At 40.6% G+C, this 27,895-nt stretch overlaps 1 protein-coding gene across 1 annotated transcript in view; it reads right to left on the bottom strand.

Annotated features, from left to right (window-relative positions):
* Positions 1-26,334, bottom strand: part of MBP (myelin basic protein) — a 116,795-nt gene extending 90,461 nt beyond the window's left edge. The window contains exon 1 of the mRNA XM_075494262.1: positions 26,278-26,334. The gene's annotated coding sequence lies outside the window, so the exon portion shown is untranslated. The remainder of the gene's footprint in view (positions 1-26,277) is intronic.
* Between the last annotated feature and the right edge of the window lie 1,561 nt (positions 26,335-27,895).

Genomic DNA, 27,895 nt, shown 5'->3' with positions numbered 1-27,895 from the left:
ATCAGTGATACATATCACTGTATCCGATTAATTTTTCCTTTGCAAGACCTTAGAAGTGGATATTTGTGAGGAATTATTTAAGAACATCCAAACTCAGTAAGCATACTCAAGGCAGAGTTTATTGGCAAACTGGAAACAGATTTTTTTTTTTTTTTAACAGCACTATCTATTGCATAAAAGATTAAAAGAAAAAACCCTATCCTTTCAAATTGTGAAATCAGCACAACCAATTCACATTTTTGTGAGATTATGAAGATTTTAAAGGAAAAATACAAATAAATTCATATACACTGGGTTTCAGAGCTGAACTGCCTCAAACTAGCCTTTCCTCTACAAATTATGAGCAGCAGCTCACCTCTCACATCACCTACTTTACAACATAAGGAAAATAGAGTGGTATACAAAGCTACAGGAAATGTCTAGAGTGGAATATAAATGCATAAAGTTCCAAGTGTTACTCTTCCAGCCATTTATTGAAAGATAAAACTTGAATTTATTGAAAGATATCAAATACGCATATGGTTAAGTAAACAGATTATGGAGCCAAGGTGACACTTGCAAACCAGAACCCTGATCAGTGTCCTCCTGCCTCCCCTTTGTCTCCCTGGTGTCTTTGGAGTAACGCTCCAGGAACAACCACCCTGTACCCATGAACACTGAGCATAGCAGAGTCCCAGTCCTGCCGTGCCAAGGTAGAAAACAATACCAGACACAGCTGAGCTATGCCATGAAACTAAGCCAGATAAATGTTTCAAAATCATTTGTTGGCCAGTGAAAGAAAAGCAATAAAAATTTCCATGCCGCCACACTGTAGATACCTGAAAATGATAAGGCCAGTTTTCTGCTCAAATGTCTGCACAAAGCAAGCAAACAAAACGAAACAAGCAAATGGAGAACTGTATGAAACAGCTCATCAACACACTCCTGATTCCCATGTGCATAATTCCTTCAGCAAGGTGCTAAAAATTACACATGGAAGGGAATAAAAAGGCTTGGAGAAATGGAAATGCACAATGCTATTCAAAGTTTAGGAGTGTGGTTTGAGAGTACACCTACACCTGGGCTGAGTGTTATGTTTCTCTACAGGAACAGACTTAAAAGCTGAAAACTAATGGCCTTGATTAAGCCTGTAAATCTGCACTTCTGTTTCCTTTATTGTTTTGAATGTGTCAGAGGGACAGCATGTGGTCAAAGTTCACATGACCAACCCCTTCTTATTCTCGCCTCATATCCAGAAACTAACACTAATACAACTAGATTTTACTTCATCTTTTTCATGCATAAATGAACGCAGATGTTTAAACTCAAGATAAGTTAGCTATAGATACCTGCTATAAAGTCCTTACGTACAGGTAAAGCTACTTTTTAGCCAAAGGGACAAAAGCAACCAGCTGGATAGCAAAAATATCCTAAAAGTTACAGAATTCTTCACGCTACCTATTAAATGGAGGAAACTGTAAGTAATCCTTTGGGGAAAAAAGGCTTCCAAAAAATCTGACATGAATTAGGAAAGGAAACGTATAGTGCCAACTGTTCTGTAGATATAGAAGCGAAAACACACATACACACAAGCCTCTAAACATTAAAATCATTTACAGCAACAAGACGACCTAATTTTTCACTTTAGCCTCAAGCAGAAGTCTGCCTTACTTGATTGAAAACTGAGCACAGGGGTCATTTTCTCTTCAGGATGCAAGTACATCATGAAGTGTTAAGACTTAAACACTGATTTTGTTTCTTACTGTCATGAGGGGACCACACTGCACAGGTTCTACCTGCGCCAATCTTTATGCAATGAGTTGAGTCACTGACTTCAACGGGATTACTCATTGTACGATCTTTGTAGGAACTTGCAACTAACTATTCAAAAAATCTGAGCTAGAAAAAGTTCTGTATTTTCTTTTTAGTCACCTTCATAACATACAGGTTGCCAGACTAAGCAACGAAGAAGCAGCTTCTTGCGCCTATTAACAAATGCCAGTCAACTGATCAACATTCTTGTTTGCAGAGGAATCCGTACATGCTTTAGCACTGATAAACAGCCACGAGAACAGCCATGAAGCTCCAAAACATGCAAAAACAGAAGTACTGTAGAAATGCAGTAACCTTTGAATACAATGTAAATCACATCTAACAATAAGCTGCCAAAATAGGCCTGAGCACAAGATTGAGCTTATGACCGCAACAGCATTTGCCCAAAACCTTCCTGGTGAAACCCTGCAAGTTTTGTAAATCCTGTGAGATGAAAGATTTTGCATGTGAGCTTGAGCCACAAAATGAGAGGGGACACTATGCAGGTCTGCAGCGATCAGAGTACAGCACCAGCTCCCCTATAAAGCTCCCCACCAAGACAGAGGGTTTCAGCACATTAAAACCATCTGAGATCCTCAGGAAGTGACAGGCCGTGCAAGCAAACTGATTTAATAGGAACTAAAAGTTGAAAACATTTCAGCTACCTAACAACTCTTTTGGGTGAAGCCAGTGAATTACAGCAGGAAGCTGTGAACCACCGCTGCAGATGCCGCCGGCAGAGTGACCCAGCCGCCTCAGCACTACGCCACAACCACGTACCGAGCTGAATCAGCTCTGCTGCCAAGACCCGGGCACTTCCCAATCGATGACTGATACAGAAATAACTCCAGCTATCCAGGCTGCTTCAAGTAATTCCAAAAACAGCCCAAGGATTTTGCCTGGGGAAATACAATAAAGTGTCTCCTCCCATCAATTCATCTTCTTACGGAGTCAGTCTAACAGGTGACCCGATGGAAGCCCAGACCAAGCTGCTCTCCCGCTTTCTTCACAATAGGAAGCCATATTCCAACTAGCAACAACTACAGAGACGCCACTGCCTTACCCAAGGACAGAAAATTCTCCTTGCTGTCTGCCAAACACAAAATAAAAACAAAACCCAAACAAATACAAAAAGGGATAGAAAAACTCAGTCCTACACATCACATTCATAAACAATACCTATAAAAATACACTTACATTGGGATCATGTAACTTATTTCTCTTCATATGAACAGTTGATTAAAAATAGGGTTTTAGAAACATGTATCATCGTACCATTTTTTTTTAGCCCACTCTAGTCTGCCTGTTGAAATTAAATGGATATTTGTAGTTAAAAAAGAGGTTCTAATCATCTTCACATACACACACACTGCCCTATAAAGAGGTTTACATTATGACTTAGAATTTTCACTGAAAGGCAGAAAACTGCTTCTCCAAACTTTTTGAATATACCAAGAAATGCAATGGTATCACTTTCTTCAGGTTACGCCATTTCAACTGCAAAATAGCATTTTCTGAATAACTCATGGGAGCCTGAGAAAAGTTCACCCCTTGTAATCATCAGACTCTAAAGAGTGTCCTTCCCCTGTAATATCTCACAGAACTTTATAATTTTTGTATATTCTAAATACAAACAATAAACTTCAGCCCAGGAGCTGGTTTACAGTGACAGCTCACCAACTGTAATTCAGGAGTTACAAGAGGCTGTAAGCCAAGGTACCTGGAGCACCTTTATCAAACATGAATGGTTACTTCATATTAAAATACATAAACTACCAAATGTAAATCACAGGATGCCGCAAATGGATTGTTAAATATGATCCTTGAAGAGTAATTTAGTTAAGTAAAATGAGGGTTCAATCTTACCTCTTCCCACACACTTAATTATGACTCAACAGAACTACACATAATAATAAAGGTATGCAAGTACTTACATATTTACAAGTATCAGAACATAATTATTACCTTGTCTAGGAATACGTATTCACCACAGACTGATGTTGTTGGATAATGGTGTGGAGCTACAACGCGAGATATATTTACCAAGTGCTCCTGGCCTTACTCACGCATGGGAAGGGTAACCATAGAATATAAAAATATTTGAGGAATTTACTTAAAACTTCCTGCTAAATTAACAATTATTCTTATCCAAATAAATATTACATTTTACTACTATATCCAGATCTTATTAGACAAAAAGTATAATTACTTTTAAGAAATGTTCAAGTTCTCTCTAATTTCAGTAGCCCTCTAATGTAGACTCTTAATTACAAACTTACCCAGCAAAATGACATGCAAAAGATTTCCCCCCCCCCCCCCCCTAGTGTCAGGTCCAGGTTACATAGCTTCCTGGGAAGCAAGCTGACACATTGCCCAGCACTGGCTGCCAGCTAGATGGAAATCTTTGAGTGGGTTTTTTTTAGGCTCTCAGTGTGATACACATCTTTGGAAGGAAGCCCTTCACTTCAGCCTTCTTTCAAAACAGATCGAGACACTGGGCACGCCTCATCTGTTTCTTCAGAATTCTCTCATCGTGGTAACCTAGTATCCAATGCACCAAGAAAGAAAACCTCCGGCAGGTGCAGCTGAGTGACCTGCAGCTAATTCCATCAGCAGGCACAGTCAGACGCTTCGGAGACAGATGTGAGCAACCACATAACAAAAGTAACCTGCCTCATGGGCAAACTCCTTCCTAGGAATCCTGCCCTCTTAATTCAAGTGTCAAATTATTTCATAAAATATAGTGCCTTATATCCCTTACAAGTTTCATCATTATTTAATGGAGATTTAATTTTTCATTATCCGTGAAAGTGTGCAATCCTTGCTAGATCAAACCTTATTTCACTTTTGACTTCCACAATGATATTTCTCTGAAGAACCCTTCCTGAAAGAAAAATACATTATTCCAGACACATTTCCATCATGGATGATCAAAACCAAGATTTCAGTGGTGACCACAGTATTTAAATCAGAGAAGTCACCACGAGTTTAGTACCGATAGGTGTATTTAATCATGCTTGTACAGTGCCTTGCATATCAGAGTCCTGCCCTTCCTAGACATTACAACAATTTCCATGTTTATAGACAACTGTACGTGCCTTAGCAAGGATCCTAGACCTAGAAAACCACCCCTCTGAGAGATGGGCCAAGTTCTGAAACACTATTTATCTGAGAAAGTACTCCCCAATGCTAGCACAGTTGCAATGATATATGGGGTGTATGTAAATTATTGAGCAAAGGACACCAAAATTATTTTATTTTCACTCCAATTTTATGCAAACAGTAGGACACAGGAGAAAGGCTACAACACTGAGATAGAATATATTCTGGGAAAGAACGCTCTTGCAAGCTATTTCCTAAAATTGCCTTGGGGCAAGCACAGCAGACAGGACCCAAGGGTTTTTTTAAGAACTTTTCTGACTGCTTTGATTACAATTTTTCTCTGTCTATCGCCAACAAGTAGGATATTGCATATTATTTTTTGTAAAAGCATGTGATTTTCAGGAATCTCACCTCAGCACAGCTAAGGATAGTCCAAACTTGATTACAGACAACAGTCTGTAAGAACAATTAAAATGAAATTGCTAAACCACATATATTTATTTTCTGTAGCTTAGGTTTCTCTTGCTTTTCTCTTCTTTCTTCCTTCAACCCACTCCACTGTCCTTGCCAGAACACCATCAGCTTCATCGCGCCCATTAAGAAAAGATAAAATTTTAAAACAAATTTCTCAACAGGGCTTTTCTGCTTCCCTTCACAAACAGAAAAATGTCCCCCTAACGTCACTTAGCATACACTGATATCTATACTCCCTTATATAAACACAAATCATCAATGATTATAATCAAATGGCATTAGCCACATGCTTGCTGTTTGTCTTCAAAACACTAAGATTAGTGGAGCACTGTGACTTCTACGTCAATCCGTCTGCACCGTCATAAGGAAATTTCCTTAATCACCTCCACTTTAAAAGACAGGCCAGTGCATTTCAAGGGGGAGCACCCCAAACACCTGGGGCAAGGGACGGATGCCCCCAGCATGTCCAAGCACCTGACCACGCCATTCCTGCTGCCTGCTGCACTTCCACAACAGCACCTACACCTCAGAGGCTTGACAAAACATGGATTTCTTTGTATGGATTTCCTCCATGCCTTTGCTGAGATACTTGTGCTTCACAGCTATTCCCAGTCTAGGGAACAGAGAGGACCGCATATATGTATAACATACACATCCCTCGAACCTATACCAACAAGGAAATGTTGCCCTCCTATGAAACAGATTTGTCTATTTTTATCTCAGTCACTAATATCAACATGTTCATTTAATTTGCTACATACTGTCTTTTACACACAACACGACAACAAAAACAGGCTGATATTTTTTTTTTTTTCATATTGGAGGACTGTTTAGGCCTGCGTGGCATACAAACATAGAGCAAGGACTAGTTTTTCCCAACCCTCTGAAAAGGAGCAGATACATAATCATTGGTGATTTTTTTTTTCCAGCACCTGTGTGCTCTGAAGACAAAATAATTTGACATTGCAGTAAAATAAATTCTCTGATGAAAAGGAAAAAAAACAGAACAAATATATAGAGAGAATAACTTCATTCATAACTTAATTCTATATATTGTAAAGATATGCAGTAGAATCCTAAGACCATCACCTTCCACTATCATTGCTTCTAAAGTACCATATTTCCTTTAGGAGTACACCTCTGCTGTGGACTTCACCTCTTTGCTTCAGTGAGTCAATAACTAAAAGGTACACACTTGTCCTAAATGCTCAAATGTTTTTTAAAAAGATAAACCAGCACACAAGAATATATAACATAAGTGCAGTACTAACCAGGAAAAAGAAAAAAGAATGAAATTCAAATTTAAATCATAGAGAATTTCAGGCCAAAGTAATAATCTTACCGGTACCAGAGGGGAAAAAGCATGGAGCAATCAAGAAACCGTACAGACAAGTATCATTATTTGTTACTTGGAGACTTTCAGTTTTGAGATTAAGGTACTCTGAAATCAGACAAGACCTAACATCTGTTTTCACATAAAAATGAAAAGATACCATGAGAATAAAAACAAGATATATTTGAAGACTCACATTTTTTCCCGTTCTCTGCTTAGAAAAACAAGCCCTCTCCAAATGGTGAATGGTATATTCTCCCTTTTAAAGTGAGGTAGGTCACCTAAGCTTCCCAGGGAACACAGCCACTTTGATGATCAGCGTTTCATTAACACACTGTAGAGACTGATGACAAAATGCACACCTGCAGTTATAAACGCACATGAATCAAAGGCACTGTATGCTGGCTCTTATCTTCTCATATTCAACAGAGTGACAGATGGGACAAGAAGATGATTCACCCTATCCAGACACCGTTAACTTCGCTGTGAGAAAACAATGAACCACTATATCCTTCTCAATTAAATAACTCAATTTAAAAAAAAAGATGAAAAAGCCTCTCTCTCTGCCCAACCTTTCTCTCCCTCTGTTCTGACTTCATATATAAATCTATACTGTAAACATATCAACCAAGAGATGGGTTTCCTGTAAATGCTCCTCTGTTACATTTGGCATAAATACTGATGTTACGAAAGTGTCCGACTTTCACCATACTCCAAGTTGACTCCCTCTTGGCTCAATCTACTGCTGTAGAGTCATGTCCCGCCCTTCCCATAAACACACTGCCAGAGGCACAAATCCCAGTCTTTCTTTTCTGACATGAAAAAAATGCATCCTTAACTATATGCTTATATTTCTCACCTTTGGGGCATTATGTTTCTCACTTCTTTTTGCCTTCTCTTTTACTAGCTTGATTTCCTGAGGGTTCATGCATGAGATTATGCTCTGAAAGTAATTTTTTAAAGTAATTTGATGGAGACTTAGTCCTCAATATTTTCCTTTGTGAGTGTGCTTAAGACATGTAACAAGGTTCAAGGTTCATGTGACAGCCTCCTAGCAGGCTACCATTACCCGCAGTCCACTAGCACAAACCCAAACAACACTGTTCCCTGGCTTGAAATGGTTTGCTATGCAAGCTGCAAGTGACCTCATGTGGCTTAAGCAAGGATTTGTAAAATCTTCTGCTCCTAAATCAATAAATACATTTAATAACAAAGTAACTTACAAAGCTGTAAAGAAGCAATTTTTCTGTGCTCATGAATGCCTATCTGGAAACACAGATATTATGACACCAGTTTGGGATTTTCTCTGGCAATGATACAATAGTTTGCTTTCCCTTCCAAACAGAGGAAGCAAAATTATTTTTTGCTAAGGATAATTGTATATCTGAGAAATAAATAAATCTACCTCCTTTTCAAATGGAGTTTTAGTCCTGGTATTTTGGGCTTTAGTTGTTGAGGTCAGAGGCTCAGCAGGTTACAGTCACTAAGCTGTCAGTTGTTGCACTTGGAATTTTAAATAATTAATGAGTAACAGCAGCAACCCTGGCACTGAAACCTGCATGAAAAACCACTTTAAGTCTTTATATCACCCTGATACAATTATTGTACTTGTGTGCTTCTTCAAATATGCTTTCAAGTACTCATGCCTTGTACTCAAATATTGTGTCATTTTATCTAAATCTTAAATTTCATGTACTAATGTTGCTTTCCCAACCTTTATCCAGGCTATGTACAAAGACAGTATAGAAATAGTCATTACTGAATTACTATAGATGAGAACAATGACAGACCCAGGGATAAATTTCTATTTGAACATGAGAATGTACAAAATGTACGCAAGACAGTTATTTCCCCTTCTTTCATTAGAAAGAAAATCAGACTGTTTATGTCATGTTAAAAGGAAGACAAAAGAATGTGACAGGCCAAACACTAGCTTCTTCAGCATAGTTTTCCAATGCAGTTCTCCATTTACGTCAAATTCAGCACAGAAAAAAAAGATAACAAAATCTGGCAACATGTCGAAATAACGGAGTAAGAAAACATGTGTTTCGATAAGGACACTAGCAGTGTATTCACTTTCAAAGATGATTACCAAAATATACCTCAAATCCACTGTATGATTAAAAGTTAAGTAAGTTTATATGTAATCACAACACCCATCACAAGAATATCTTGTTCTTGAACAAGATGCACTTGTAAAGTATGGGGACAAACTACTTTACTTTTATTGTTAACTGAATGTTTTAAAATAAGAAGAAAACATTTCAAATACCATCATTAAAATCCACAGGGTCCACAGCCTTCACCAAAGAGGGGGTCTCATTCCAGACAGTATGCAAAGATAGCAAGGAAGTTCCTTCCCTAAAGGTCTTGCAACATAAGTATACAAAACACACAAGTACGAGGTAAAACTTTCTCCCATATTATAGATAAGGCACAAAGGCAGAGATAAGTTAAGGGCAACACGTGAAAAATTACTTACAGCCCACTTGAGAAGCTTAGGCAGACATTAGAAACTTAAATCCAGAGTTGTAATTCTGAAAACCTGTTCTCAGCTACCACATAATGCTGGGGTTTGCAATCACAACAGACACCTCCTTTCTTCTTTTACAAGTGCTTCGTGGACTTCAAGTTCTGCCATCAGTCATACAAAATAACACTCCAGCCATGACAACATAGCCAAGCAGCTTCACATGATTTTACACCAGAATGACATCGATATACAATAAGGTATTTCTCTGCCATCCTAGGTCTTCATTCAGCACTTTCTCAGACACAGAAAATGCTAACCATCAGGCTCAGGCTTATCACAAGACAGAGTGGAAACCACTGTAATACCCACCCCCCTCCCTGCCTTTTTTTAAACAGCTATAGCAGGAGGTCACCCATACCATTAGATAATAAGCTTGTGATTAGCATACTCACACAGGATGTGGGAAACCAGGGATCATTTTAGAAGATACTGAGGGGAAAGATCAGTCTGACTTGATCATAGGATAACTGTGAGTCACCAACGTGATCTGGCAGGGAAAATTAAAAAAAGACAGACAAACAGACCTACGTTGTATCATAAGGGGATATTTCCAGTCAAGATAGGGAAGAATTAATGTCATCATACAAGCCACTAACATAACCTCAGCTGAATACAAAGCACAATTCTGGTCAGCCATATTTAACAACATGAATTTTTTACTAGAACAGATGCAAGGACGATGAGAGCAATAGGAGCCTATTATACAAGGGTAAGACTAAAAGCCCATGACACGTCAAGCCTAAGTAAAGCAAAGCTAAATGACAGTGTTAGAAGAGGAGAAAATACATGCTGCCCACGTATAAATCTAAGCTGAAAGTCGGAGTGTTTATGAGCATCAGAAGAGCAGGGCTCTGGAAGAACCAGAGGAGAGTAGAAAACCTAGCTATGTTCAAGACAGAAAGCAAGAGTGTGACCGCTGTATTTCAGAGACTGCGTGAATGGCGTGGTTCTTGCCATGGCAGAACAGCCCCAAATGACACAGGTGACTCCTTTTGTCTGAGGATATTCCAATCCACATTTCCAGACGGTATACATGGAGCATAGCAGGGTAAGGGGGGAGCGGAGAGGGACTACCTTTTGCTGAACCTATTCATATACTGACAACTGACTTGAAAAAAAATAGTCAAACCCCTAAACAAAATAAAAATCACAAAACCAGTGATCCCCTGGAAAGGGAGAGCAAAAATGAAATGTGCTAGCTTTTAGCCAGCTGGGTTTCATTGGGGTGTAGGATACTGGACAAATAGACTTTATTCCCCACTCTAAGTTCATTGATGAATTCCTGCTTGTCCATTTGATAGTGTAAGTGATCAGTATGAAGTACAGGGAAACTGTAGTTCTGTCTGTACAAAGACACACGTCTACTGAAGAAAGGGACCAGCACTCCTGCCCAACAGCCTCTACTTTTGAAGCCTGCTCCTTAGAGTGGGAAATGTAGGTCTGAACCCTTTGGAGAAGAGGCGGAGCTGATCTCCATCCCAAACACGGCACGGTAGAGCCTAGACTAGTCAGCCCTTCTACAAGTTTGTCAGCACCTGCCCTCAAGGAAAGGGTTATGAGACACACACAAAGCCCACCCCCTGCCCCCTGCAGTTCTGGCAACAGGAACAGCAGCACAACACACTGTGCTTGGAGGGGTACTGACTTTAAGGGGCCTTCTGGCTTGTTGGCTACGTTGGATAATAACCTGAGGCATCTAGTTCTCAGCACGAGACAGACTAGGTGCTTTATACAAGGCTCTTGAAGTTACTTTAACCCCTATTTTGCAAATCATTTACAAACTGACTGCTCTTTTCATAACATTCCTCCAAGACTATATTCCAAAATAGTCCTTAAAATCCCCTCCCCTCCTCAAGCACTCTGCAGTAAATGCTCCACCATGGGAGAGCAATAATGAATAATGTTTCTACAGTCTTTGACTGACACTTTATAATCACACATATATAACAAACCCTCCAGCAACAGCCATCTCAAACTTGTGGGCATCGTATCACTGACTCAGTCAATAAAGGTGCCTCTCATCCCACTCCTTAGCAGAGTTAAAGCCTTTCAGAAAATAGTTACTGAGCTGCTGGTTTGGCTGAATTCCTTACTTTCCCACCTCAAACAATACCTCTACCTAACTTGTTACTATCAACTCTTAATTCACCTATGGTACTCTCAAGCACCAACAGCTCATAGCACTAAAAGTGCAGTCAATACAAGTTACTTCCTGAAGTACAAATTACATGGTACCTGAATCAAAAGCTGTCATTTAATACTTAGAGTTATCTATGAGTGAAAACAATGGGTCTTTTATTTAATGTAGCATCTTGCTTAAACCAGCTTTTATTGAGATTATAAGGGATCAATCAGTTTGCAAGCAATGAAATTATACTGACAGCTTAACTGTTTTACAACTATTTTTTTTACTGGAAATCCAGGTATTCTAAGCTAGTAGTTATATTTAGTTTGAAGAGATGTTGCAGCTGGAGCCTTTCACTCCCAAATACATTGGTGATGACCCGGGTGTAGTGCCAGTCCCTTCTTTATGCCAACATTGCCCAGCTGTGGTGCCTAACATTTAGTCTCTGGTATTTTAAAACCTTACAATAATTCTGGATGACCAAACTTGCCCTTATTAAGCTAATGCTACTGTTTTAATCACTATCTTCTTTTCGTACATCCAGTAAGTCTAATGCATTACCATAAGTAAGTATCTATGAGTAAATCCATTCCCGGTTTGGTATTTGAGCATCTGACAAAATTAATGCCAATGTCCAAAACAAAAATACAGCGATGCTAGGAAAAAGAATGTTTTGCCCATTTATTATCTTGAAGCACACAATATTCTCTCAGAAAAAAACACCCTGATTAAAAACACAGCTCCACCCCCAAACCACAGGCTTCATAGTATCTGGCAAGGATGTTTAAAAATAAAAGCTAAAAGCACTGCAGACTTTATATGTTTGAAGTTAAGCAAAGTGGAAAGCAATTATCACCACAACTATTTTTTTGTTTGGTTTTGGTTTGTTTCTTTTTTCAAACACAGCTGCATGTAAACATTTCAGCAGTTTGGATACATCAGAGTTCGCTTATATATACTCTTAAATTCAACTAGTAATGCACATAAATTTCCCTTATTTTGCCAACTATATCATATGAATAGCCAGTCCTAAAGCACTTAAATTTACACTATACATTGGTTGTCTGCTAGAATGGAGAAGGTTTGCAGATCATATCACACATACTCTCTCAAATGCCACATGGGGAAAAGGTATAAGCAGATAATAACGGAATCAGACACACAGCAATGCCAGGCCCAGTGGGGCTGGGACATGCATAGGTTGATAAAAGAATGGTATCACAACACAGCAGAAACAAGGGTGCCTAATAATTTTGGTACCGATTACTATTTTGCTCATTTAAAGTCCTAACACTCCTGGCAATACCAGTATCCTGCTCATCACTTGCTTACTTTTTGCACGCTGCAGCCTGCCCATACCCAAACACAATCCAGAATATACAATTTTTCACAAAGAAGATAGTTTTTTCATGCTCCCCTCCCCCTACCTGCCTGACCTTGTATGATAAATACGGTATTGCAAGCAGTAGGAAGCCTTCTCTTGTGGCCAGAAACATGCTATGTATGTCTCATAGCAATGCTACTCAGCATTCTGTTCAGTCTGAACTCTTAATTTCTTGCCTCAGTTTCCCCCAAACATAATTTTTGCTTTCTCGGTTTCATGTGAACTGGTACTACTTTTGTGAGGCTGAAGAGTCACTTGTCTACTTCAGGCTCTTTGTTCCAAATTGCTTGGGACAGTAATCACAAGGATCTCTCTAAAGAGGAGCTAGTCTTGTTCTTTATGACAGGTTGAAGTGCAATAATTTAAGTGTATCTTTTAGTTTCATCTATTGATAGCTTAATTTTCAGGAACTTGAGTGATATCAGGCCTCAAAAATTGGTATTCTGTGTAAAGTCGGACCATTAGATCATAAACCATTATTGTAAAAATACGGTAAGTCTCTTAAGAGTGGCAATTTTAGTTACAATAACGATTAAAATCTGTTCAATAAACTCAAAGCATAGGGTTCCCAACCAAATACGAATAAGAATAATTTCAAATATTTCTGAATTGCAGCAACCTTTAAATAGAGAATACTTAAAATGCTTAAAACAGTAAGTGACAGGCAACTTATTCAACTGACACTACAGGAGGAATTTTTATACAAACAGAATGTAATTATAAGCTGGAATTGAGTCAACATACTCTAAGTCAATGCCTCTCTCAATCAATTAAAAAATCATCACAAGATGATTCAATATCACAAAAAGACATATGCAGAATAACCTTTTTATCTATTTATTTTCTGTTTAAAAATTAGTGTGACAACAAACAGTAACATCTTGAAATCTTCTTGCATCCATTTGATCTTACTTATTCAGGTGGTCTTTTCTTATACAAGCAAGCCCACTGAAGACAATTATATTGTTTTGCATCAGGAAGACACTGCACAACCAGCTTTCATGCTTGTGTGTGCCAACATTATTGCTGTAATACACGAGTGATTATGAAATTATTTAGTTGCTCTCTTTCCAAAGCCCTGGTTATTTCTGTCAGGTTAAAGTACAGAGCTGGCTGATTGTGAAACACCTTTAACCATTTGGCCATCTTCAAATGTAATATTCTACCAATGTCATGTATGTATGTTAATCTTTTATTTGCAGTGATTAATTTACTAAACTGGACAAAAGGAAAATGTGATTTTACACTTCACAAATAATTAAAGCATAAACACAGATTCCTAAAATATAAGAGACATAGACATTAGAGATAAAAGTAAGAACCCATGTATCTAAAACTTACTATGGAGATGCTATTTACTATTTACCTTTTTGCATCTGACTTTCTCCTACATGCATTTTTCAGTCTCAGTTTAGAAATCATCAATATGATTTTGGGGTACATTAAGATTGCAAATAATTGTCAGTATTTTAACTCAATCTATTATGATTTTTTCCTAAATTATTAAAGTCTTATTGCAATTAAACACTATTGGAAGCATTAAAATCATGAGTTAATTACACATGGCATTCAAAACATATCATGAAAGCTGTATTTCTGATTTATTCACTGCTGACAGGATTGTTACTAGAACATTTCTAAACTGTAAAATGTAACTCTTACATTCAGTTCAGCTACTCGTCCTGGAGAAGTGTTTCATAAACATATTTATAACCTTACTCCCAAGAGATCCTAAATAATAATGCAATTAATAAAAATGAATACCTAAAACATAATGTATAGTTCTGTATAGCATGAAACTAAGGACAACTATCATCACATGACAATTATTTTGATACCTGATGAACTACAGAGTAATCATTGTTCATCAATAACAGAAAAACTTGGAAAATTAAATGTCTGAACCAGTAAGGCATGTGGTGCCAATGATAAGATCTGAGAAATCCTAAATTCCCCAATAAGTCATTGTGAACTTAGTGCTCAGCACCATGCAACCGCGTTAAATTTGTTTGCTTCTTATTACATGCAAATCAAGCAAGTCTTAGTTTTACTGTGGGTCTTACTGCATTTGAGGGTTGCTGGTGTTTTCCAAAGATCACCTAAAGACTTATGAGTAATTAGAAGAAAAAAAGCCACCACATGACTGGAGAAGTTTTAAATTCATATTAGCAACAACACCAAAAGAAAAAAAAACACCACCACCAAAATAAGAAGCTTTAAATGCATATTAGAATGCAAATAAAGATTTTTCACATGCTCTCTCACTGACACCCACATATGCATTTCTTGTTATTATCAAGCTAATGGCAAGATTGTGGACCTAAATCAATACAAAAGAGAATCGAAGACAAAGCCCACTGGCTATAAGCAGATCACCAATACAATGATCAATATAATTATTAAACTTACTGTCACTTTTGCTGCCACCTTCCTTTCTTGCAAATTCCTCAAACACACACAGGGAGCAAGAATCACTCTAGCAACGACATCCTGTTCTTAACAAGCTCGTTCCCCCAGGTCACATGAAGTCCCAACTCATTCATCACCACATTCCCAAGATGCAGGTTCTCCATCCTGTGACCAGCATGCACTCAGTCACCTACAGATGGACAACAACTGGGCATCCAGAAAAGAAGAGGAGGAAAGGGATTATGCACAGGTTACCAAGTCTGAGGGATCACTGGGAAAGAAAGCACCGCAGTCCGGCCTACTGTCATTGTTTGTTAGTCTATTCCCACGGTATGTTTGGACATATACCCACCTGGATGTCATTTCTGGGCATATGAAGGAGAAGGTGGTGATTGGGAATCACCAGCATGGATTTACCAAGGTTAAGTCATGCCTGACCATATGATTGCCCTCTGTCATAAAATGATGGGATTTGTGGATGAGAGGAGATCAGTGGTATCTTGATTTTATCAAGACTCAACAATGTCTCCCACAGCATCTTTGCACCTAACCTGAGCTATAGTCTAGATGGGTAAGACTACTAGATGATAAAAAACCCCCATCTCTATCATTAGGCTCAACAGTAGCTGTTAATGGTTCACAATCTGCCCATAATCTGGCTACAAGTGGATAGGCTAGGGGCCCTATCCTGGTCAATATCTTTAACAGCAACTTGGCAGAGTGTACAGAACATTCAGTAAGTCTGCATGCAACATCAGACTTCGGGGTGCAGCTGAAACACTGGAGGGTAGGGTTGCCATTCAGAATGACTTAGATGGGGCTGACAGAAACGTCATGAGAGCACAGCCTGAAGACTAACTTACTGGTGAGCAGCTCTGCTGAAAACAACCTGGGGGTTCTGGACAACAGTAGGCAAGACATGAATCAGCAGCCCACCTGGCAGCAAGGAGAGCTAACAGCATCCTGGGCTTTGGCAACAGAAGCACAGCCAGGGGACGGAGGGAAGCAATTGTTCCGCTTCATGCACGATCCATTACTCTGGTATCTGGACCACTGGGTCTACTTTTGGATCCCCACTATGAAGCATCAGTCAACTGGAGCAAGTTCAGTGAAAAGCCACACAGACATTTGGTGGCTGGAGCACATGCCCTTTGAGGAGAGGCTGAAGACACTGTGATTGTTCAGCCTGGAGAAAGCTTTGGAGCACCTAATAGCAAATTTCCAATATCTAAAAGTAAATTACTAAGAAGGTGGAGCGATGCTTTTTACCAAGGTGCATGGGGGGAGAACAATGTCAACTGAAACGAGGGAGGTTATAAATATTTATTAGATAAGGGGAAAAAATACACTATGAGGATAATCAAGCGTTCAAACAGGTGCCTTGAAACATAGTGGAATCTCTGACCTTGCAGCTTTTCAAGACACAACTGAACAAAGCCCTGTGTTGCTTGATCTGATCTTATCAGTGACCCCGCTTCAGGCAGAAGGATGGATTGGAGACCTCTCAAAGTCCCTTCTAACCTGAATGAGTCTACAAATCTATGTTGGAATTGTGTACATATATTATGCAGAGCATGCACATTTAGGCACAATGCATCCTGGAAGACAAGAGAAACTTCAGCCATACTAGAAACGTGCTGTACAAATGATCTATGTACATGCAGTAAGTTGAATGCCTTCACTATTCTCTAAATTGTATGCACTTATGCAGATCAAAAGAACTGCATATGCATGTATTTATTTAGTCATCTGACCGACAAGGGCCCCACAGAACATGTCCTTCAAAAGCCTCTACAAAGCTACATGACTCACTGAGCCAGGAAGACTGAACAACCTTAACCACAATTAATCCTAATTCACTTAGTAGCACTGCAGCTATAGGGGGGAAGCCACCAAAATCAAAAGCTAATTATAAATAGGAAGAGACTACAGGTACAACATACACTTCATGGCTGATACAACAGTCCCTAATGGTAGAATAAAAACTGCAGTTAAGAATTCTGAATATGATGCTACTTAGCGTTGTACCAGATAACTCCATTAAGTCAAGGAGCATACTTTTGTTGTTGCTATATGCAGTTTGTGGCCTCACTAAGGCCTAATAGTTGGACAAAATATTACTCACAGAGATGAAATGTACAAACCATTTACAATAAAAGGCCAATTAGAAGTAATGAAAACTATTTTGCAACCTTTCTCACGCTTTCCAGGGGCAGAAAGAATTATTACTTGTGGCTACAATTCCAGCCTCTAGTTGGAAGCAAATTTCTTTCTGTAGTACTTTCATTAATAAAGAAGGTTGTGGCATTCAGGAGTTAGAATTAAGGGAAAAAAAAAACACCAAAACAACAAAAAAACCAAACCAAATAACCACACCACATACAAAGCTTTTTACCACAGGACGAGGAGAAGAATAGAATATTTCTCAACCCACTCTACAAGTCAGCTAAAATTTAAGATGAACTTTTCAACACCGACAGTCTTCCATTCAGTTGAAAAGCACCTACTGAAATTCCCATTAAAACAACAACAAGTTTTCCCTGTGAGCCTATTATGGGTTCTTTCCCGTTTGACAAGAGTATCTTTCTGAAAAACAAAAACAGTCAAATTATTGCCTACCCTCCAGGTGAACAGTGCTGAGTCAGACTATGCTGATGAAAGCTATGCAGAAGCTTATACTTCTCTCTTTTCCACAAACAAGTCAGGGCAAAGTAACAGCACAGATAAAAGATTATGAAAAACCAAGCCAGGGAGTTTCTAGTTGTAGAAGCTGCACACTTTGTTTAGTAAGAAGTCCCTCAATACAATAACCTCCACCATTTGGGGAAAGAGTCTAAGAGTAGGCCAACACGAGCCAAAGTAAAAGATAATTGCAATTGTTTTCCTTTAAGTCAGTCCCACTTATTTGAGCATATATATTAAGCTAAAAAACAACTATGAATAAAGCATCACTGATTTATTTTCTTTCTACTTTCACAAAAATAAAAGGAGACTTAACACCAAGGCTGACTTAAGAAATGTGAAAAGGTTCTGCCCATCTTTGCTATCACCGATTTTGCTAATATATGAAGCACACCAGGCAACCATTTCTACAACAGTTCACCATTGTCTTTTGGTCAGCCTTTCAGGCATTGTGGTTTTTTCCTTTGAACTAAGCAATGTAGAGATGAAAATGCCTGGAATCAAATTGCTGACTATTTTTTAGTGACCATTCCACTAAAGAGCCAAACTAAAATGGGATCACTGTGTAACTTGACAGTGGATTTTAGTATTTTAGGGAACTATGGGTTTTGCTCCTATTTTAGCTCTCTAGAATGGTGTGAGCTGTCAAACCACTACGAATGCAACACAATAAGGGTCAGAAAGTTTCCTATTATAATGATTATATCATTCTTTATGGATAAAGCTTCGAGGGACACGTCACTCTCCAAAGTTACTGTTTTGTATTGTTTTATCAGTATTTTATCCCATACCACAGATCTACTGGAAACATCACCCAGTTATTTCCCCTGTTTTGGCTTTAGCCTTTGCTGCCATAGTTTTCACTGTAACAGGTCCTTTCTGGACACAAAGTTGTACAGCTGTCCTTCACAAAATAAAGAGCGGATATGCAAATCCATCATAATTCCTTCTGCACCTTCTTAACACTCAAAGGGACAAGTGTATGATTTTATTTTAATCACTGCAAGCTCTGCCTGTGCTAGCTTTTCAGATGATATTCCAACACTACTATTCATCTAGAGAATTAACAAGATTTGACAAGAGAGTTTAACTAAGGACTGATTTTTTTAGAATAAGAGAAGAGGGATGGGAAATAACAATGAAGGAGAAAGATAAGTGAAAATCATTACATTACACAACATCATAAAACAATGTTTTGCTACTAACCATGAGATGTTGTGGACTTAACTGTGATCCCAGAAGCTGATGAGTCTCTTCTGAGATAAGCTGAGAGTCTAGGTTACCCAAGGAATTTGTCACAAACTCCAGGAACACTTCCTGGGAGTGGGTACTATGGGAAGCCAATAGAAGTTCTAAATATATATATTATTAAATATATTAGGTCAGAAGAAAATGGCTGTGAGCTAGGGATATGTTGATGATGCTCAGGTTTACGCTCAGAGTTTAAGGCCAGAGGACAGTAACAGCTGTCACTGGGACCTGCAGAATTGCTGCATTAAAAAACCAAAGGTCTAGGCTGTATCTTCATCAAGACACTAACCCAGCCAACACAAAGCCTGAGGAATGACTGAGATTTGGTCAGCTGTAGTAGACAAGGTGAAAGTAATACTGTTAGGTTGGTGAGGAAGAAGATTTAAGGAGACAGCAAAGATGACCTCTACCACTTAATGCACCCAACCAGAATTACCAACCTACATTGGTTGGTAAAGCCACTCTACATTACTTCAGTTCACCTATCTGAATTCTATCGAGTAAACTAGGAAAAAATAGGAATGTGAATAGCAAGTAGAAGGTACAGGACAACTGTCCTTAGGGCTGTGAGGCTATCGTTACAACAGAAACCATTATTTTACTGTGACACTTTTACCAGTGAAACACATTATGTCCAAAGATGAACCTACTTCATGGTTGGCTTCTTACCACCATACCACACTTTGGTAATACCATGCCCAGAAAGGGCTGACAGTAGATCCCTAGACACAACAGAAGCAGCAGCTATACACTGTCCTCTGAAAGACCCTGGATACCCAGAATATGCAATTGCCTTCTAATCTGGAAACTATCATGGCCCAATTTATAACCAAAAAAAAAATTGGCAGGGCACTGACAACTACAGAACAGCTGTATTAAAGGGCTTTTTGAATCTTTGGAGGACAAATATATTCCCATTGAGAGGACAGGCTGCTCTTGCACTATACAAGTCCTTGATCAAATCTAATCCATTGCATATAACCATTATTTTTCATGGTCTTGCATGTATTCACAAGACCACAATCAAGAGAACTGATTCAAAAATGCAGCCAGGTGTGATGAACGCATCAGTGTCTTTGACAGCCATGTTCCCTCTCCTGTGTTCTTGAAAAATCTCTTTCTGAAAAAGTCAAGGATTAAAAGCAAACATTAAGACCAGGCACAAGAGTTGTAAACAATACAAAATTTTCTTAGAACAGCTTTATGCGTGTCTGTTAGCACTGATCTCTCATGCTGCCAAGCCTCTTTTTTCAAGTGTCTGAGTTCCAAAGATAGCTATAACTTGTTCAACTGCATTGTTTTACCTGAATTTTGTGACTTATTATTTAGAAGTAGGCTAAGAATAAATGTAATTTCACTTGTGATCCAGAGATTTCAACTCTTTAGCAGAAGCCAAAGATAATGCACCAGGTAAACATATAAAAATACACTACATGCCTGAATCAATTTTAGGAATATATGTTGGTATGTATTTGCGTTGATTTTCCTTTCCCTCTCACTTTCAAATCATAATGGTTAGACACTAGATTCCCTCAGTTCTTAATTTCACCAATCTGGAAAGGCTTGAATTTAAACATTGCCAAATGTTTAAGCTTTCTGCAAAGTTTAAAAAACTAAATATTAAGAATTGCAATTATACGCTAAGAAATTTTGCAAGTGTTGGAACAAAATACAAAAAAGTAAAATTTAAAAACCATCTTTCCTTCCAATGAGCAAAACAAACATAATACAGCTGATACACTGATCAAAAACTGTTAAATTTTTAAAAAATATTAATGTAAAAATCACTATTGTACCTTCAGTCACTGTATATTCAAAAAAAAAAAAAAGATAAACTCTAATTTGATAAATCTTTTCAAATTTATTACTTTGCTTGTTTCTCCCCTTTGAAAAGCCTTACAAAAGCTTCAGAAAACAAAAGGCAATAGTGAAGTAAAGATTTAGAAAACTAACCTCCCTACTGAGCTATTTCAAAATCACTTCAGAACAGAAGAAAAAAAACTGGCTGGAAATTTCCATGTTATTTCTTGTTTTTCTCTCACTTGCCCTTTGCGTGGGCTTTCCTGGGATATGTCCAACATTTACAGCTATTCCAAGCAACAGAGCTGGGATTTCACAGTTACTGCAACTGATGCTTCATAGGAACGATCTCACTTTATATTAACCAAAGAGTTCTCCAATTATTTTTAACCGAATACTGTTGTCAGGAACGGTTTAAGTACCTGCTATTTAGAAATTTTTTAGCCATGAAAATTGTTCATAATAGATTCTCAATCCTTTAAAGAAAATAGTTAAGAAATTGTATGTCAATCTCTACAGAAAAGTTAAACCCAGGATGATCAACCTTTTACAGAAGGGTCAGTCTCTGCTAACCTCTCAGCTAAGAAGATGAGGTGTACAAAATTGAGATGGAAGTGACTGATATCTCTTGGACATCAAGAGAATTTCTTTTAAAAAAAAACAAAAGCCAAACTCTGAAAACAGCTGGCAAAGCAAGAAAACATGAGTACAATTTTTTCTTCAAAGTTAATGAAATCGCTAATCATCTACATAACTAACATCAAAATTATTTACTACTACACCCAAAAGCCCATGTGACACCAGGATTCAACCAGGAATACATTTGATATTTGTATGGTGATTAGATGGTAGGAGAGAGAAATTTCTTCATGTGCTACTAATACATGAAAATAACCAGAGAAACAAATACAGAAAATCCATAGTGATTTGAATGAGATGATTAAGTAAAGAAACTCTAAAACTGAGTGTGACATAGCCTTTATTTAACATCACTGAATATGTAAGATTAGACACTAGTCTAATCTAGACTAGCCTTGCCGGGAGAGAGCTGCCAATGAAGTTTCATGCAACTCTTTCCAACCACAGCTAATCCTACAGTGCTTAGCATAACTAAGAACATTTTGTCTATATTCTCAGGTGGGCAAAACCCCTAGAGAACTAGATTTCAATTGTATCATTTTAATTTATGACCTAGTCAGTATCACCATATTGTGTTCCTTTAGCTCAAACACAGCGCTCGCATGTTGTCTCATGGGGGTGAGAACAATCTGCCTGCAAAATGATTAGTACAGCAAGACCCAGAACTACAACTGAAGGCTACAGTAATATAGCTCTAATGTAATCTCCACTGAAGTCAGCCACTGCCTTTGGCAACTGGATCAGTCTCTCAGAGACCAACTTGTTCATTTTACACCAATTATCTAATTAGGTCCAAATTAAGCAGTTTGTGCAGAAGGCTGGGTGCCCCAGAAAATGGATATTAACACAAGTAATATGCAAATAAAGTACTGGAGCCTAGTGTTATCTGTCTGAAACTCCAGTTGTACAAGTTATTTGAGCAGCCAAGCTCTAAAACATATATCCTTTTTCTCATTCTTCTTCCATTGGCTGCTAGCTTTTTTTTATATACATATAAATCCAGGCTTCTTCAGAAATGACAGTGTCCTGCTGATTTTTTCTTGGAAGCACCTAACAATTCTAGACAACTAAAATGGCTTTTTTCCTTTCCATCTTCAACAGAGCATTTTAAAGAAACCACCTGTTTTATACAAGACTATCAACTGGCTGTACTCAAAAACTGCATCTAAAAGTTCCTGACCTACTGCTGTTCATCACTGGTGTCCTTGATTTAAGTAAGAGCCTCACCACAGAAAACACGGATCACAGCTTCAACGTGACAGCTTGTCTGAGAGAAAAATTATTCAGGTAATTAAACACCACAGGACTGGGCACCTCACCAATGATCCAGAAGACTGTGCTATCCTTCCATCCATGACAGTTTACACTTTAAACATGTGTGCAAGACCAGAGTCAGACTGCAAACTTTGCAGCCTTCTCCCCCATTAAACACTGGTTATGCTTTCAGTGCTTTAACCAAAGAATACTAGATTTCATCCACATTAGTCCATATATTGTGTTGACTATCAAAAACTGTTATGTTCTCATGTAAACTAAATCCATTTAGTTCTGGTAAGTAAAAGTTTGAACCAAACTGCCCAAGTTCTAATATATGAGCACTCGCCTATTTTCACAGCACTTCCTTTTGGCAGGTAAGAAGTTAACAGAAAATGGGCAGCTTATCATTTTGAACACTTAACAACTTTTGCTACTTATGCTGCAAGTAAGTATGAGATGTAGATTTCAGTTTAATCTGCCTTCTCTCAACAGTTCATAATGAAAGTGTTTCTTTAGTCATAACAATCATGTAGCAGAGTAATTAGAGCCTAAACTATAATGATATGTTCTATTTGATGGAATAAATAACTGAAGAGGCTATTTCAACCATATGGGTAATTTATATCGAGTACTGAATCAAAACATCACAAAAAGAATAAACAGGAAATTTGTGCATATGCAGTGATACTGAGACTCAAGCATCTATTTTCCAAATTCCATGTTTCTCGAGGTAACACCAAAAGAGAACACTGGCATTCCCCTAGGACAGGTTGCTCTCTTGCCTGATCCTACCATTACCATTCCACGTACCTTCATTTGTAATCCAACACACAACTAAGTCATCTTCTCAAACTCTCAGAACTGGAAAGAACTGGAAGCATGTCCCAGTTATGCTATTGATACACGGGTCTTGGTTGTCGTCATGCCTTGAAAACAGATATAATCCTTCTCTGCATGTGCAAGATATTTTGAGTCCATGATTTTTTTAATTCTGACAAGCTTGTCTTTAAAAAGGGTGTAAGGCCTTATGACTAGAAATATAAATATCATATGGGAGCTAACGTTATGAGGAATAAAGCCCAGTGCAAGAACAATTTTGTCATGAAAATTTTCAGGAATGCACAAAATTAAGCAACTAAAAATATGAAACTATTTTTAAGTAACGTGCTGCAATTTCTATCATAAAGTAATAGGTCTGTGGTAGGCCAAAATTTATCACTACAATAATGACCGTAACATGCACTACCTTATTCATAGTAATTATCATTGTAGACTAGGGCCTTTGAAAGTTTGTGTATATTCTTTAGTTGTACAGCATAGCATAAACTCTCAATTTCTATTCTTAATTTGATACTTATTATAAATCCAGTGAAGCTGACAAAACATTACATTTTATTCATGGCTTCCTCCCAACTCAGTGAAAATGAATTTGAATCCATTTCATTAGGATACATTAGAAAAGCATAACACACTCTGCCTTTTTTTTTTTTTCATTATAAATATCAAGCTTTATTTTAGATGGATTATCTCAGAGCCTAATGCATGAACATTGCTTGGAAAATTACTATCCATTAATACAACTTCCATGCACGGACCTTTGCAAACTAGAAATTGCCCTTTGACGACCTTATTAGTGATCCATAATGCTCCATCTGGTTACCTATTTCCTCAGATATCTTTCTGTTATCTTACTAGAAGTCTACATGACTTCAAAAACTACTGTATAAGACCAAAGGAAAAAAACCCAAACAAACAAACTGTGTGTCTGTCAAGCACAAAGGCAACACTTCTACCCAAGGGAATCCTTGAGCCACAGCTGCCCGGAGACAGTACTCTCGGGAAGCATCACTGCAAGCTTTCCCTATCATGGTCCTCTCTAGGCACCTACTCTTGGCCGCTGCCAGTAGAAACTTTGGTGTATCCCAGTATGGCATTTTTAATGTTGCCATAGGTGCTCTTTAGAATAATTCAGAATGTATACAGGCAGAGCTGATGTAAGACATGAAAAGTACATAATCCATTATGACTGAGCGCTTTGACAGACTCATATCAGTTATCACTAACTGCCCTAAGACCATTTAAAGACTTTAGAGAACTGTTTCCTACTCAACTGCCAACAGTAATCAAATCATTAACATAAAACAAGACTGTTCTCTTACTCTGTTATTATTTACCTTGACTGACAGGGAGCACTTCATCCTTCCAGCCAGGTATTTCAAGCCTTTATACACAACCACCCCACAATCTACAGGTTAACTTGTTTGTATCTGTGAACTAGTAGCACTCCATAGACACAAAGTTATATTTATTAATCTCAGCATTTTAAAAATAATTAGTGGATACAGCAGAAATAAAACAGTGCAATATACATGCTGTCACTCCTGATCACCTAAGACTCGATTCTGGTCCCACTGAAAAGGGGGAAAAGTTCAGTTTCTCCACAAGAAAGCCTTTATTTTCACAGTTTCTTCATTTTTTTTTTTTTAATCAACATTACTTCAAATGTAGCATCTGATATACTGAAGGAGAAGCGTGATGCTCACAGGAAATACTAACATGACTGACCGACTTAAAATTACAAAAATACACGCTTGCATCCTTCCCAAGACAAATCGTGCAGCGATTTTCACAAAGTCCCCACGAGCATAGGAGGAAACGAAAACTGCAGCCTTCATTATCGCCACAGCCCACCACGCACACACACGGAGTTATTTTAAACACTGCCAAACCCTCCACAGAAACCGCAGAGCCCGAGCACAGCCGGGGGAAGGCACCACAGGTAGGGCAGCTTCAAGCCAAGCCGGTGAGAGAGGAGGAGGTGGCGGGCCTCAGCGGCAGGGACCCCGGGGAGGCGCTGACAGGAGCCGGGGCGGGAAGCCTCAGAGCGGCACCTCGCAGCCGCCGCCCGCGGGCCGGTCACAGCCCGGTCCCCGCCACCGGGCGCACTTCACGCTTTCCTCACAGAAACATCAAGGGAATCCCTGGCCACAGCCGGTGAGTGGCCGGGCGGGGGGGCTGGCAGCCGGTGGGATGGCGGCGGGGGCAGCATCTGCCCCGCTCCTCAGCTCCCCGCCAGCGCCTGTCGCGCAGCTTTGCCCCGTGAGGTAAAAAAAAAGAAGAAAGAAAGAAAAAAAACCCTAAAAAAGGAGAAGTTGACCGTTTGTGTTTAAAACTCCGGACACGGCCACGATGTGAAACCGGAAGGCCACGGTACCGACTTCGGGCCGCCCGCTGCCGGCCGGGACGCGCCAAGGCTGTGCACCCCCCCTCTCCCTCCCCTCGCCGGGTTACGAAATGCACCGGCACAGGCGCCGCCGCCTCCCCGCGCCCCTCACCCTCCCGCGGCGGCGAGGAGACACCTCCGTGGGGCAGGGCAGAGCCGGGCCGGGCCAGGCGGCTGCCCCCGCGGGGGGCGGCGCTGCCCTGCCCTGCCCTGCCCTCCCCTGTCGACTGGGGCTCGGGCCGCCCCAAGCGCGGCTCGCCCTGTCCGCAAGTACCTGTCCCGGAGGCGGAATCAAGGAGAGGAGGGAGCCCAGGGGCCACCTACCGCTGCCCGCCCGTGCCGGCGCCACCTGCTCCAGGTGTCCCGCAGCGCCGCCCGCCCTCCGCCGAGCCCCCTGGGGCCGCCCCGCCGAGGAGGAGGGACGCGGGGCACGCACGGCGAAGAGGAAGAGAAGCAAGTCGAAGCGCTACCCACCCACCCGCCCCGGGTGAACCGCTCGCTCTACCGCCTCCTTCCCCGGAGCACAACAACAACAAACACCGCGGAGCCCGGCGTGCGGGGCGGGCACGGCCCCAGAGCCGGCGGCGGTGGGGAGACCCCGCCAGGCCCCCGGCCTGCCCCGCTCCCCTCCCCACACGACTCCCCTCCGCGAAGCCGCCAGGACAGAAGGAAAAAAACCCCCACAAAATAATAAAAAAGAAAGGAGTAAATCACAACGCACCCGGCGTGTCCTCCTGTGCTGCGGCGCTCCGGGGGCTACATGCAGCGGGGGCAGCCGAGGTGCGAGGGGCAGCCCCCCACCCCCCGCGCCACCCACCGGCAGAGGCGGCGGCGCGGTGCGGGGAGAGACAGGGCTGGAGCCGGCAGGAGAGAGGGAAAAACCTCCGCTTCGCGCCGCGCTCCGGAGCGCGCCTAGCTCCCTCCCTCCGCCGCACAACCGCGCTTCCTCCCCCCGCTCGGTGTCGGCGCTTTGCGGTTTGTTCCCTTGCTTTTTCCTGCCCCCGACCCTCCCTCGAAAGCAGGGCGGACCGCCGCGGCGGCGGCCCCCGGTACCTGCGCGGAAGGTGCGCCCCGGCGGCTGCGGCGCCGCCCGGCAGCCGCTCGCCGCCGCCCGCCCCTCGGCAGCCGCGCCGCCTGCAACCAGGAAGAAGCAGCGGGCGAGGACGCCCGCCGTGCCCCGCACCCCGCCGGCGGAGGCGGGCAGGACAGGGAGCCCCGAGGGCGAAGGAGGAAGGGGAGCCCGTTACCCTGCGCCGGGCGGGCATCGCTCTCCCGCCGGGTAAGGGAGGCGAGTGGGCTCGGCCCACTGGGAGCTGGATTTGGCCACGGCTCCGGCCAGGCAAGCGGTGGCAACCTGCCTGCCCGGTCCGGCCGCTCGCTACCCTTCTCGGGCCTGACAGGCCGGTAATTCGTCCCCATAACTTGGCCTTAGAGGATTTTAATAAACCTGACTCCTGGGGAAAAAAAGCTACCTGCAATTTTAGACTGAAAGTCATACACCCGCAACAGACACCTGGGTAACTCAGGCTTTGCCTGGTCTGAGCCTGAGTCCCCGGGCATAACTCACCGTTTCAATGGGAACCGCACGCTATCTATGAGATGGGCTTCCTGCAGCCCCATGACTCGGTGTCACGTTAAGCATGAAGCACAGAGCAAACTTTGGCCGCCTTCGTGGGAAGAAGTTTCACGGCATGAACCCCGAGGGTGGGGCCGTTTGGGGTTTAGAGGGAAGAGAAACTGCCTGTTGCATTTCATCTGGCTTTTGTGGGGGTAGTTCACTTTTATGAATACTTTGGACAAATAATACTTGTTTCCATCCTGTGCAAAAATGCAAAAGTAGGAAGTAAATTTATAGTTAGTTGCTTTTTTTTTAAGAAGTCACTTTATTTGGA

Source organism: Mycteria americana, chromosome 2, assembly GCF_035582795.1.
Source record: "Mycteria americana isolate JAX WOST 10 ecotype Jacksonville Zoo and Gardens chromosome 2, USCA_MyAme_1.0, whole genome shotgun sequence".
NCBI classification, from domain to species: domain Eukaryota; kingdom Metazoa; phylum Chordata; class Aves; order Ciconiiformes; family Ciconiidae; genus Mycteria; species Mycteria americana.
This window is presented reverse-complemented; position numbering and strand designations above follow the sequence as displayed.